The sequence below is a fragment of the Nomascus leucogenys genome, chromosome 11 (genome assembly GCF_006542625.1).
Source record: "Nomascus leucogenys isolate Asia chromosome 11, Asia_NLE_v1, whole genome shotgun sequence".
NCBI lineage: Eukaryota > Metazoa > Chordata > Mammalia > Primates > Hylobatidae > Nomascus > Nomascus leucogenys.
Genome location: NC_044391.1, coordinates 102,867,752 through 102,880,045, shown reverse-complemented (window position 1 = coordinate 102,880,045; position 12,294 = coordinate 102,867,752). Strand labels below are relative to the sequence as shown.

The 12,294-nt window shown below is 40.4% G+C and overlaps 1 long non-coding RNA gene across 1 annotated transcript in view; it reads left to right on the top strand.

Annotated features, from left to right (window-relative positions):
* LOC115837305 overlaps positions 1–12,294 on the top strand; it is a 63,324-nt gene that overhangs the window by 39,375 nt on the left and 11,655 nt on the right. The window contains exon 2 of the long non-coding RNA XR_004032352.1: positions 3,559–3,702. This is a non-coding gene — a long non-coding RNA (uncharacterized LOC115837305). The remainder of the gene's footprint in view (positions 1–3,558; positions 3,703–12,294) is intronic.

Here is a 12,294-nt window from a genome sequence, read left to right as displayed (position 1 = left end):
GTGCAGTACTAGGTGTTCCATATATGTGTGCATGTCTTTCTAAAAACACTTTTTATATGAAAGCATTTGATGAATATGATTTTATATGCCCCAGAGCTACAAGTTTTAATTATTCCTGTGTTGCAAATGAAAAATTGAGCCTTATAGAAAACTCCAGGACATGAGCAAATAAAAAACAAGTCTTTGGACAAGACGAGATTATGAACACATGATTCCATTTCCCACTGCTAATTTCTATCACTAAATTCTGGTGATTCTTCCAGTGAAAAACATCTTTTCTCTCTCTTCTTGATTATCTGTGTGTGTTTGTTGTCAAATATGAAAAAAAAACTGATAGAAGAAGAGTGAAAGCCTTTTGAGATCTGTGATTTTTGGTTTATGTAAAGCAGCTCTACAACGAATTTCTTGTTGGGACAATAAGGCTTTGTGTGTTTTGACATGGAACTGAGCACTAGTGCCTAACACATTCAGGATAACCCCTTCAGGGATGTTGAGACATCTAGGCGATAAATGGACAGAAATAGAGGATGCAATATTAGAAGGACTATCTCAACTACTAAGGAAAGCTGCAAAAACTGGATTCCCTAGTTAGTGGACTTGAGATTTTCTATCTAGATGGTTATTGGAGTTTCTGTTGTAACTTTCAGAGAATCTCTTTCTTTTAGGATAATATTACATGCTTATTTCATCTCCCTCCTTCCCTCCCTCCCTTCTTCCCTTCCCTTCCCTTCCCTTCCCTTCCCTTCCCTTCCCTTCTCTTTTCTTTTCTTTTGTCTTTTCTTTTCTTTGACAGGGTCACCCAGGCTGGAGTGCACTGGCATGATCACAGCTCACTGCAGACTCGATCTCCCAGGCTCAGGTGATCCTCCCACTTCAGTTTCCCAAGTAGCTGCGACTACAGGCACATGCCACCACACCTGGCTAATTTTTTTTATTTTTTGTAGAGATGGGGTCTCATTCTGTTGCCTAGGCTGGTCTCAAACTCCTGGGCTCAAGTGATCCTCCTGTCCCAGCCTACCAAAGTGTTGGAATTACAAGCATGAGCCACCACTCTGGGCTCTACAAGCTTATTTCAATAAGGCAGTGGTATATGGAAAGAGCATGGACCTGAGGAATCAGGTAGGTCTGAGTTGAGTCCTGTCTCTGTTACTTCTTAGCTGTGTGCATCTAGACAAATTATGTCACATTCTCCAAACTTCAGTTTCCTCATCTGTAATCTGAAGGACAATTGCTATAATTCATCATCTTTATAAGGACTAAATAGGGTCATTTATGTTAACCACCTTCCACAATATCCGAACTCCTTAAAGACTCCTTAAGTGTTAATCCTCTTTCTTCTGTCATCTTCCCGACCGAACAGATTATGGAAGTAAAGTTTTAAGGATGCATGTGTCTTCCAGAAAATATTTAAAGTGGCTATAACTTGGTGCTTGGACCCAATGGTTTCTTAATGAAATTTGAAAACAAGGAAATATTGTTTCCTTGTTCATAAAAGACATTTTGAGGCTAATAAGGTTTGCTTCTTCTTGCTTCCTTCCTATGCATTTTATTTGACCATCTTTGAGATCAGCGGCCTGAAAACATATTGGCAAATTGTACAACATTGGGAACATACTAAATGTCACCTATGGTAAAATTTATGTGTATTGTATCATAATTTTGTATAACAGGAAGACAGAAAACAATAAAAATAGATTATTATTCTTTCTTTAAAAACATATTGACAAAGCTACTGGTTTCAAATAAATAGTATCTGTTCATCCATTGTTTCATGCTTAAAAACAAACAGCTGAAACAAAAAAAAATGGCTGAAGAGTTTGGATTGTGAAGAATATCTTTCAAAACCCATTTACTACAAAGATGTTTATCAGAATTATTTGTAATGGTTAAAAAATGAAAAGTAATCTAAGTGCCTCATGTTAGGGAAATTAATAGAACAATAATAATTAAGATTTATTGAATATTTACTACGTATCAGATACTAAGTAGTTTACATGTATTAACTCATTACATCTCCATAATAAAGCTATGAGATAGGTAGTGCTATTATTCACATTGTACAGATGATGAAACAGGCACAGAGGTGTTAGTAAATTGCACAAATCACATAGCTGGTAAGTGCAGAGCAGGATTTCCACTGAGGCCTGTGGATTTGGAGCCCAAATTTGATGTGTTGAGATAACATAATATTTGTCACCCTTAAAATAATGCCCAAAACATTTTTTTTTTTTTTTTGAGACAAGGTCTTGCTTTGTCACCTATGCTAGAGTACTGCGGCTGGAACACAGCTCACTGTAACCTTGACCTCCTGGGCTCAAGCAATCTTCCTACCTCAGCCTCCCAGGTAGCTGAGACTAGAGGCACACGCTACCATGCCTGGCTAATTTTCTTCCTTTTTAAAAATGTTTATTTAATTTTAATTTTTAATTTTTGTGGGTACATAGTAGGTGTCTATATTTATGGGGTAGATGAGCCTTTTGATACAGGCATGCAATGCATAATAATCACATCACAGAGACATGGATAATTAAAAAAAAATTTTGTAGAGACAGGGTCTCCCTATGTTGCCCAGGCTCATCTTGAACACCTGGGCTCAAACAGTCCTCCCATGTTGGCCTCCCAAAGTGCTGGGAATATATGTGTGAGCCACTGTGGCTGGTCCCCACAAAACATTTTTTGATGACACAAAAATGATTATGACAAAGCAAAAAACTGTAAGATAAAAATTGCCTGTATAATACAGTCTCAACTTTGGAAAAACTTGTGGAAAAATGATGGAAAGAAAATGTTTATGATGAATGAGCAGGATCATGATTGCTTATTTTCTCTTATATATGAATTTGATACCTTATGACTTTCTTCCATTAACTTATATTCATTTATATTCAGAACAATAAATGTTTTACAATAGCACTTCATTTACTTAGCATTTTTAATGAATCTATAAGTTATTCCACATAAGTGAAATATTGTTTTAGTTTTGGAAAGGACCATGATAAAGTAATTTAATTTAGCTTTCCAAATAATGCTTAAATCCATTTAATAACGGTCATTTCAAGAGATTTTAAAGTTATGTTTGAACACACTTTCTGTTGATGAAAAACTCACTAATTTCTCAAGGCAATGCAATCCACTTATAAACAATTTTTACTTTGGGAACTTCTGAAGGCTAATCTTTTGTGGGGAAAAAAAAAAACCTTTTTATTTTTTTCCAAATTTTATTCATGTTGGTCAAATGGTCTGCCACAGGATCCTAGGCCCCAACTTTGGAAGAGGACCTGGGTATCTGGGAGTACTCTGTTCCTCCCTAAATTGAGCCCCTGAGATATCACTTTCTATCCTGACTCCAACAGAACATGACACTTTCTGTTCTACTAGTCTGTGATAATCTACTGCTCAAATTCTTCTTCTCGCTTATGTAATCATGCATGGCTATTTGATTTTCATGCCTACCATTCCAAACAAGCCATAACATCTGCTGTCATAAACTGACCCAGTTAGCACCTCATTGGTAAAAACCCTAATAGTGATAATCTTGTAATGTTTCTTGCCATGCAGGGTAACATTCTTGTTATGTAGAACACACAGGACATCCTATTATGATGAATGACAACTTCCATCGATTGAGCAGCTCCCATGCACCAAACACAGTGCTAGGCCTTTAGAAGCATGGTCACATTTCATCATTATCATCATCCTTAGGTAAGTATTCTTCCCATTTTGCAGATGATGCTAATGCTAATAAGGGTTAAATCCCTCTAAACGAGGGGTTAAATAATTTACTCAAGGTCAAAGCTAGTGAATGGCAGTGTTAGAACTACAATCCAGTCTTTCTAACTCCATGGCTTCTCATTTAAATTATAACTTTCTTAATGATGACTCAAGATTGTAATGATGAAAATCAGTTAGTGTGCTGTGTTGTAAAACAGTGGGATCTTCAGGGGCTATAGGTTTATAGGCCACAGAGAATGTGCTTTGGAGTTCTTCTGTCTGGCTTCCCGTAATGAGGCTATCAAGTGTCCCTCTGCTGCTTTTGCGTGTGCCAGGTTCATTATATTTTCTTATATATGACTTCTTATTTCTAGGACTATGGGTTGGAATTCGTTAACCAAATGTGTTAACAAGCTGTGTTTCAAGGAGGATTCAGTAAGCTTTCAGGGAAGGGCTAAGGGGCTTCTTTTCGTGTTCTTTGAGGCACATAAATGTTAATGGGTGTGCTTTGCACTCAGAGATTTAATTCTAGGTTATGTTTCATAGAGCTGAACTTGCTTAATAAATAAGGTGAAGCATGTTTTTGAGCATTCATAGCTATCAAGCTATATAGCCTAGTGGACAGATTTTACAAATACACTTATCACATCAAACATTGTCTTTTAAATGAAGAAAAATAATATTTTCTTATCTCTTTACCATTACCTCTGCTCCAAATCGTATTCCTATTCTTGCATGCCTTTAGGAAGGATAGCTATACATCCCTGTTTCCCAGGACTATTCTACATGAATAATTATTATAAGTATGTATGATTATAATTAATAGTTATTAATAGCACCCTTTAATTGTTAAATGAGTTAGAAGTGATAAAGTATACGATCACTCTAGCTTTCTGGCAATACTGATTTTGTGGGGCTCCGTCTTGTATGGGTCTGTCCATTGGATAATCAGGCATTTTGAGCTTTAAGCCCTTGGTATTCAAGAGTAATTTCTAAGATTTTTTTTCTTGCCTTCTGTTTTATAGAATCTACTGGGCTATGAGACACTTTCTTTTTTACCTTCAGAGAAATAGGAGGGTACAATATCTATTGTTTTCTGAGTCATTAACATTGGAAAAATATTTTCAGGTTTCTCTTACAGATTATAATGACCTCTTAAAGACTATGAGAGGCATTAGACAACTACTATTTTGGACTACTATTTTGACATCTTATCATTTACATAAGATTTCAAGCTGATCTAGTCATTTACCTGGCAGTACAGAGCTGTATCAGGGCTCAGTTCCTAAGAGAAGCAAATAAAAAATTTAATAGCCTTGAGAGGGAGGGAAAGAAAAAGCAGAATGAAAAAAAGGAGTTGAAGGAGGAAGAAGGGCAGAGGAGAGGAGAGGAGAGGAGAGGAGAGGAGAGGAGAGATAAGATTCATTCTTTATTCTGGATCCTGATGGCTCCTGACATTACCAGACACAAGATGAACTCAGGTTCAAATTGGTCTAGATTGAATGAGAGGAATAAAGGCCTTATCTACACAATACCAATTATTCAAAGGAAAACTCACTTATTCAGTCTAGACTCAAAATATTTCAAAATAATTTGATCTACATTATTGCATAAACATAAATCAACTTAGTAATATCCTCTCGGTCTTGTGCAGATCAATAAGTGATTTTCATAGAAACACACATAATTTTCAGGTTTCATGTACTACTCAAGACTAAAGTATGAAGAAAGTGCTACAATTCAGAGCAATAACTAGGAACTAGTGGCTAGAAACTTTCTAGGCCAGATCCACCCACTCCCAAGTGTGGACACTTTCAAGCAGCTCCTGCCACGTGCCTGAGATAAAGGGAGACAGGATATAGGTTACACAGAACCTCAGGAACAAGAACAGAACAGTCATACCACTTGTTGAGTGCCTACTGTGTGCCAGACACTATACACACACTCTCACTAATCCTATGAACAACTCTGAAACTTAGGTATTATGTTTTCATAGATGAGGAAGTTAGTTTCAGAGAGTCTAAGTAACATTCCCAAGATTAACCAGTTGGACTTGAACTCAGGTCTTTCTGTTTTCAAAGCAGAAGCTCTTTTCACTATATTCTGCTATGTCTTTAGATGAGGGACCTTCTAAAGTCATTTCTGATACTCTGAACTTCTTATTTTTATACTATAATAGAATTTGCTAATTTCATGACTTTTAAAATCCTCTTCTACATGTAAAAGCAATCATTGTCATCACTCCACTAGGAAGTATTCTCTGTCCTCTCTGAATAGCAATACCTTAGGCCACTCAGAAGCCTCTTACCACACACTGCTTGGTATCCCGGCTATTGGTGGCCACAGTCTATCTCTTCTGTAAACTATACATTCCTCAAGGAGTCTGAGACGATGTCTTGTTCAATGTTGTTTCCATACCACCAATCCTTGCACATAGTAGGTACTCAAGAAATACTTGTTGAATAAATTAGTGCCACATAGTGTAATATTAAAATTTACTTATTATGAGGCCAGACGCGGTGGCTCACGCTTGCAATCCCAACACTTTGGGAGGCCAAGGCGGGTGTATCACCTGAGGTTGGGAGTTTGAGACCAGCCTGACCAACATGGAGAAACCCTGTCTCTACTAAAAATACAAAATTAGCCAGGCATGGTGGTGCATGCCTGTAATTCCAGCTACTCAGGAGGCTGAGACAGGAGACTCACTTGAACCCGGGAGGTGGGGGTTGTGGTGAGCCAAGAGCGTGTCATTGCACTCCAGCCTGGGCAACAAGAGTGAAACTCTGTCAAAAAAAAAAAATGAAATTTACTTATTATGAAACTCACTTGAGCAGGAACATGAGCAGCAACTGGCTTTCTAGAACTTTGCTTCTCAAATGTTGCTGTGTGAATGCATCACCTAGGAGTCCTACTAAAATTCAGGCTCTGATTCAGTAAGTCTGAGATTCTACTTTTCTAACAAGCTGCCAGGCGATGCCCTCCTGCTGGTCTGCTGCCTACACTTTGAGTAGCAAGGGCCTGCAACCAGGAAAGATAAGAAGAAAACTCTGTGGTATTTAATTTTTTCTTTAGAAGAGGTCAAAGGAAAGTCTGGGGAAAATAAAAGGAAAGTTTGCTTCAAGGGCAAATTTAGGTGGCATCTGTTCAGAAGGGCATGGGAAAAGGTTTACAGATTTGGGGAAATTTAGGAGAGCATTCTTTTAGTCAACATGCTTTATTTTATTTTATTATTTTATTTTATTTTATTTTATTTATTTTTTTGAGACAGAGTCTCTGTCGCCCAGGCTGGAGTGCAGTGGCATGATCATGGCTCACTGCAGCCTCCAGAGCTCCAGAGCTCAAGCGATCCTCCATCTCATTCTCTGGAGCAGCTGGAACTACAGGTTTAGGCCACCATGCCCTGCTAACTTTTTGTATTTTTGTAGAGAGAGGTTTCACCATGTTGCCCAGGCTGGTCTCGACCTCCTGGACTCAAGGGATTTGCTCTCCTCAGCCTCCCAAAGTGCTGGGATTACAGGTGTGAGCCACCACACCTGGCCAACAAGCTTTAAGTACCTACTCTTTGCAAGTCACTGTGTGAGTGAGAAGAGGCACCAGAGAACACGTTATTCCTAGGACTTGCTGTGGATTTGTGATGATTACTAGCTTGTTGTGTGTTCTCTGGGATTTGTCCTCAAACTTGAACATGCACAAGAATTACCTGGAGAGCTTGTTAAAACACTCTTTTCTGGCCAGGTGCGGTGGCTCATGCCTGTAATCCCAGCACTTTGGGAGGTTGAGGTGGGTGGATTACTTGAGGTCAGGAGTTCGAGACCAGCCTGGACAACATGGTGAAACCCCATCTCTACTAAAAATACAAAAATTAGCCAGGCATGGTGGCAGGCGCCTATAATCTCAGCTACTCAGGAGGCTGAGGCATGAGAATCGCTTGAACCTGGAAGGCGGAGGTTGCAGTGAGCCGAGATCGCGCCATTGCACTCCAGCCTGGGGGACAAGAGGGAAACTCTGTCTCAAAAAACAAAACAAAACAAAACAAAACACCCCACCCTGACTCAAGACCCCACTCTTTTCTGGGCACCATCCCCAGAGCTTCATATGCAGCAAGTTGCAAGGATCCCTTGGTTTTGCATTTCCAACCACCTCACAGGTAAAGTCACAGCTGCATGTCTGAGGCCTACACTTTGAGAGCCACTGTTCTAGGGCAATTACCTTAATCCTTAATCCCTTAGGTTCCTTCCAGCTCAAAACCTAAAATCTGTGTTACCCGGAACATTAACACAGGACTTTAGGTTAGCAGGCCAGAAACCTGGGTCAGTGAACAGAGTCCTCTGGCCTTTGTGATCAGAGGGGAAACCTGAACGTATCTTTCAGTAAATAAAAAGCTCAGCTTCAATGAGATAACTGGCTAAAATATATAGAATTGAAAGAAATTACATTTAAATGTTAGCTGTGGTCAACTATGAATAATTTTTCATTTATATTTTTCTATACATTACAAATTCAATATAATAAATAGATAATGATTTAAATAAATGTAATATAACAAATAGATAACGATTTCTTATGTAGAAAGCAAACCCTTTAAGTCAAGGTTTAGGATGCCTGTTACGACTTTCACAACTACATTTTCCATAACAAACATCCTTCAACTAAATGACACACGAACCAAAGGAATCTCTTTTCAAACTTCTTTGTTCGTAACAAAGGAGGGCTCTCACTTTGTTTCTTAGCAGTAAGGTCTTTGGAAGGCAACTCTAGCTAAAATACAAACACATTGTAAGGAAGCATTCTATAGGCTGTTTTTCCTTCTAAGGACAATCTATGTATACTTCTAGGGTACACTGCAGTCACTAGGCATTAAATGTGTGTGTGTGTGTGTGTACATGTGTGAATGCACATGTATGTGTGTATCTTTGGCCATATCAGTAGGACAAATACGGTGAAGTGATCAAGTTTGCTTCAGAGTTCTGATTGGTCTCTACTCTCTCAGAACCCTCAAGTTGCACCCTTGTCATGTGGGTCCCTTTCCTCCCAGTCCCAGCCCCCACCCCCTACCCTGAGGATTCCCTTACTCTGAACAGCCCTTCGACAAAGCTTCTATTCCATTCAAACCAGTATCTTCTCTTTTCCTACCAGATAACTAAACTGAAGGTCTTTGTCCACCTATTTTTACTGCATACATCAAAACCATCTGGTCCAGGGCTCAGTTAAGGTTTCAAGAATGAATGTCAAGGCTGGGTGTGGTGGCTCATGCCTGAAATTCCAGCACTTTGGAAGGCTGAGACAGGAGGATTGCTTGAGCCTAGGAGTTTGAGACCAGCTTGGGCAACATAGTGAGACCCTGTCTCTACAAAAAAAAAAAAAAAAAAAGCCAGGTGTGGTGGCGTATGTGTCTACAGTCCCAGCTACTCTGAAGGCTGAGGTGGAGGATCATTTGAGCCTGGGAGGTTAAGGCTGCAATGAGCTGTGATTGCACCACCGTACTGCAGCCTGGGCAACAAGTGAGACCCTGTCTCAAACAAACAAAAACAAACAAACAACAAATGTCACAAGCCTTTGGTTTTGAACACAAATTCCATCTACCTCGTCCCACCCTCCCAAGAAAACCCTTGTCCTCACTGTCTCTCCTCAGAAAGTCTTCTTTCCTCTCCTCCATGAGGCCTTTGGAGGCTGCTTTAATTTTTTCTGGAACATGCCCTTTCCTAAGCCACAGCTACATAGAAATCCCCACTCCATAGGTTAACAAGTGCACTTTATTTTTTTTGTGTGTACAAGAGTTTTGACTTCTCAAATAGATACATATTGTGTCAAGAGTTTGTATCTCTGGGTTTTACACAGTTTTGGAATAAGAATGTAATTTTGAGATGAATTTCTGAATGCTTCCCTCTGACAATTTTTTTTAAAACAAATTTTTCAAGTATGTTTATGACTGTTAATGGCTTGATGCATTTTTCTCTCCATTATTATATAAGCATAAATATAATACATTCATATACCACATTTCTTCTCATCCCTACTCACCCCACCCTTCCCTACCAGCTTAAATCCTTCAAAGGCTCTCCTCCTTCTCCTCAGGATAAAAAGGGCCCTTTGTGTTTGCCCTTACTCTCTGCTATTTACTCTCTAGTCTCTTGCCACTTCTTCCAGTTCTGGGTTCCACCATATCTATGCTCATTGATTGGTATATCTCATCTTCCTTTCTCCTGAGTGATAAATATCCTCACCTTGTGCTAACACCTTCCTCCCTCCCTCCCTCCTTCCCTCTCCCTTCCCTCCCTCCCTCCCTCCCTCATTTCCTTCCTTCCTTCCTTTCTTCCTTCCTTCCTTCCTCCCCTCCCTCCCTCCCTCCCTTCCTTCCTTCCTTCCTTCCTTCCTCCCTCCCTTCCTCCCTCCCTTCCTTTCTTCCCTCTATTCCTCCCTTCCTTCCTTCCTTCCTTCCTTCCTTCCTTCCTTCCTCCCTCCCTCCCTTCCTCCCTCCCTTCTTCCTTTCTTCCCTCTCTTCCTCCCTCTCTTCTTCTCTCTCTTTCTTCTTTCTTTTTCCCTTTATTCCCCTCCCCCTCTTCCTTTCCTTTCCTTTCTTTCTTTCACTTTTGAGACAAGGTCCTACTCTGTCACTGAGGCTGGAGTGATGTGATCACAGCTCACTGCAGCCTCAACCTCTTGGGATCAAGCAATCCTCCTGCCTCAGCCTCCTGAGTAGCTGGGACTACAGGTGTGTGACACCATGCCTAGCTCATTTTAAAAATTTTTCATAGAGTTGGGGGTCTTACTGTGTTGCCCAGGCTGGTCTCAAACTCCTGGGCTCAAGCAATCCTCCTGCCTCGGCCTCTCAAAGTGCTGGGATTGTAGATATGAGCCACTGCATCTGGCCCACATCACTCTTTATTTAAATTGTCTGATTTCTTGTCTGACTCCTATCTAGATTTTAAGTTTCTTTGGGATAGAGACTCTTTACTATTCAGTCATCACTTTTTTTAGGAGGGGCATGAAGAACAGGTTTGGCAAATGCATTCTTAATATTTTTTCAATGTTGAATACACAGATAATTCTTCATCTCCAACAAATGATTCTTCACTGTGGGCATATCAAGTGTGCCAGAAAGTCACTAGAGGACATATTTCTGAGGCAAGAGGACTGTTTTCCTCAAATCATATGTGTAGGTGCCCGTTTATCCTCAATTCACTATCTTTTTAGTCAAAGTGCAAATGAAAATTAAAAAAAATCAAGCAATCTTTCTTTCCCAGTCCTTGGCTTTCCATGAATAGAACTTTCCTTAGGGTATGGCATTTCAGAGTCTATAACACTGGAACCATTGGCCAGTCATTCTCAGGAAAATGCAGTTAAGGGAAAAGAAAGTGACTCCGCTTGCTGTCGTTAAAGCTTACATGTCTACAGTTAGTGCATATCCCCGTCTCTTTACCCCACCCTCACCTCCACTGCCATTATCCACAAAGGCAAAACATCTGTGTTATTACGGACCAAGCCCCCTCAGACTGAATGTTACTTAGTTTTGTCCCGTCAAAGAACTCTGTGCCAGCAGGAATCAGACAACCCAGGTTGCAGTGCTAGCTTTTATTCTAACTATAGGAATAAGAAGGTATTCAGCCGGGCACCATGGCTCACGCCTGTAATCCCAGCACTTTGGGAGGCTGAGGTGGGCGGATCACCTGAGGTCGGGAGTTCGAGACCAGCCTGACCAACATGCAGAAACCCCATCTCTACTACAAAATACAAAATTAGCCTGGCGTGGTGGCACATGCCTGTAATTCCAGCTACTGAGGCTGAAGCAGGAGAATCGCTTGAACGCGGGAGGCGGAAATTGCGGTGAGCAGAGATCGCGCCATTGTACTCTAGCCTGGGCAACAAGAGCGAAAAAAGGTATTCAATACTTTGGGTCCCATTTAATATTTCTTTTTTTTTTTTTTTTTTTTTTTTTTTTTTGAGACGGAGTCTCGCTCTGTCACCCAGGCTGGAGTGCAGTGGTGTGATCTCGGCTCACTGCAAGCTCTGCCTCCCAGGTTCACGCCATTCTCCTGCCTCAGCCTCTCTGAGTAGCTGGGACTACAGGCGCCCGCCACCACGCCCGGCTAATTTTTTGTATTTTTAGTAGAGACGGGGTTTCACCGTGGTCTCGATCTCCTGACCTCGTGATCCGCCCGCCTCGGCCTCCCAAAGTGCTGGGATTACACGTGTGAGCCACCGCGCCCAGCTTAATATTTCTGACGTAGAAAGTATAGGACTACATTTTCTTGCTACAGCCTTCAAGTTTCCTGAAACCCATTTTAACCTGATTTCACTAAGATTAAAAACAACAACAACAAAACACAAAGGAAAGAAATAAAAGAATAAGAAAGAGCAAAGAAAAGGCAAGAGTGTTTGATATGATTATAGTTGAGTTAGAGGTTGGTGCTTGACAGTTATTTTGCCTCAGGTAGCACACCCCTGCAAGTGACAAGTTCAAATTCCATTGTATTGATCTGACAGGCTAAGCCCACTGGACTAGGCATTTCCCACTCAGCATATTGCCTGGAAACAAAGTGCGTCTGATCTCAAAGGATGGCTTTTGAAAAATAGAGACAATAG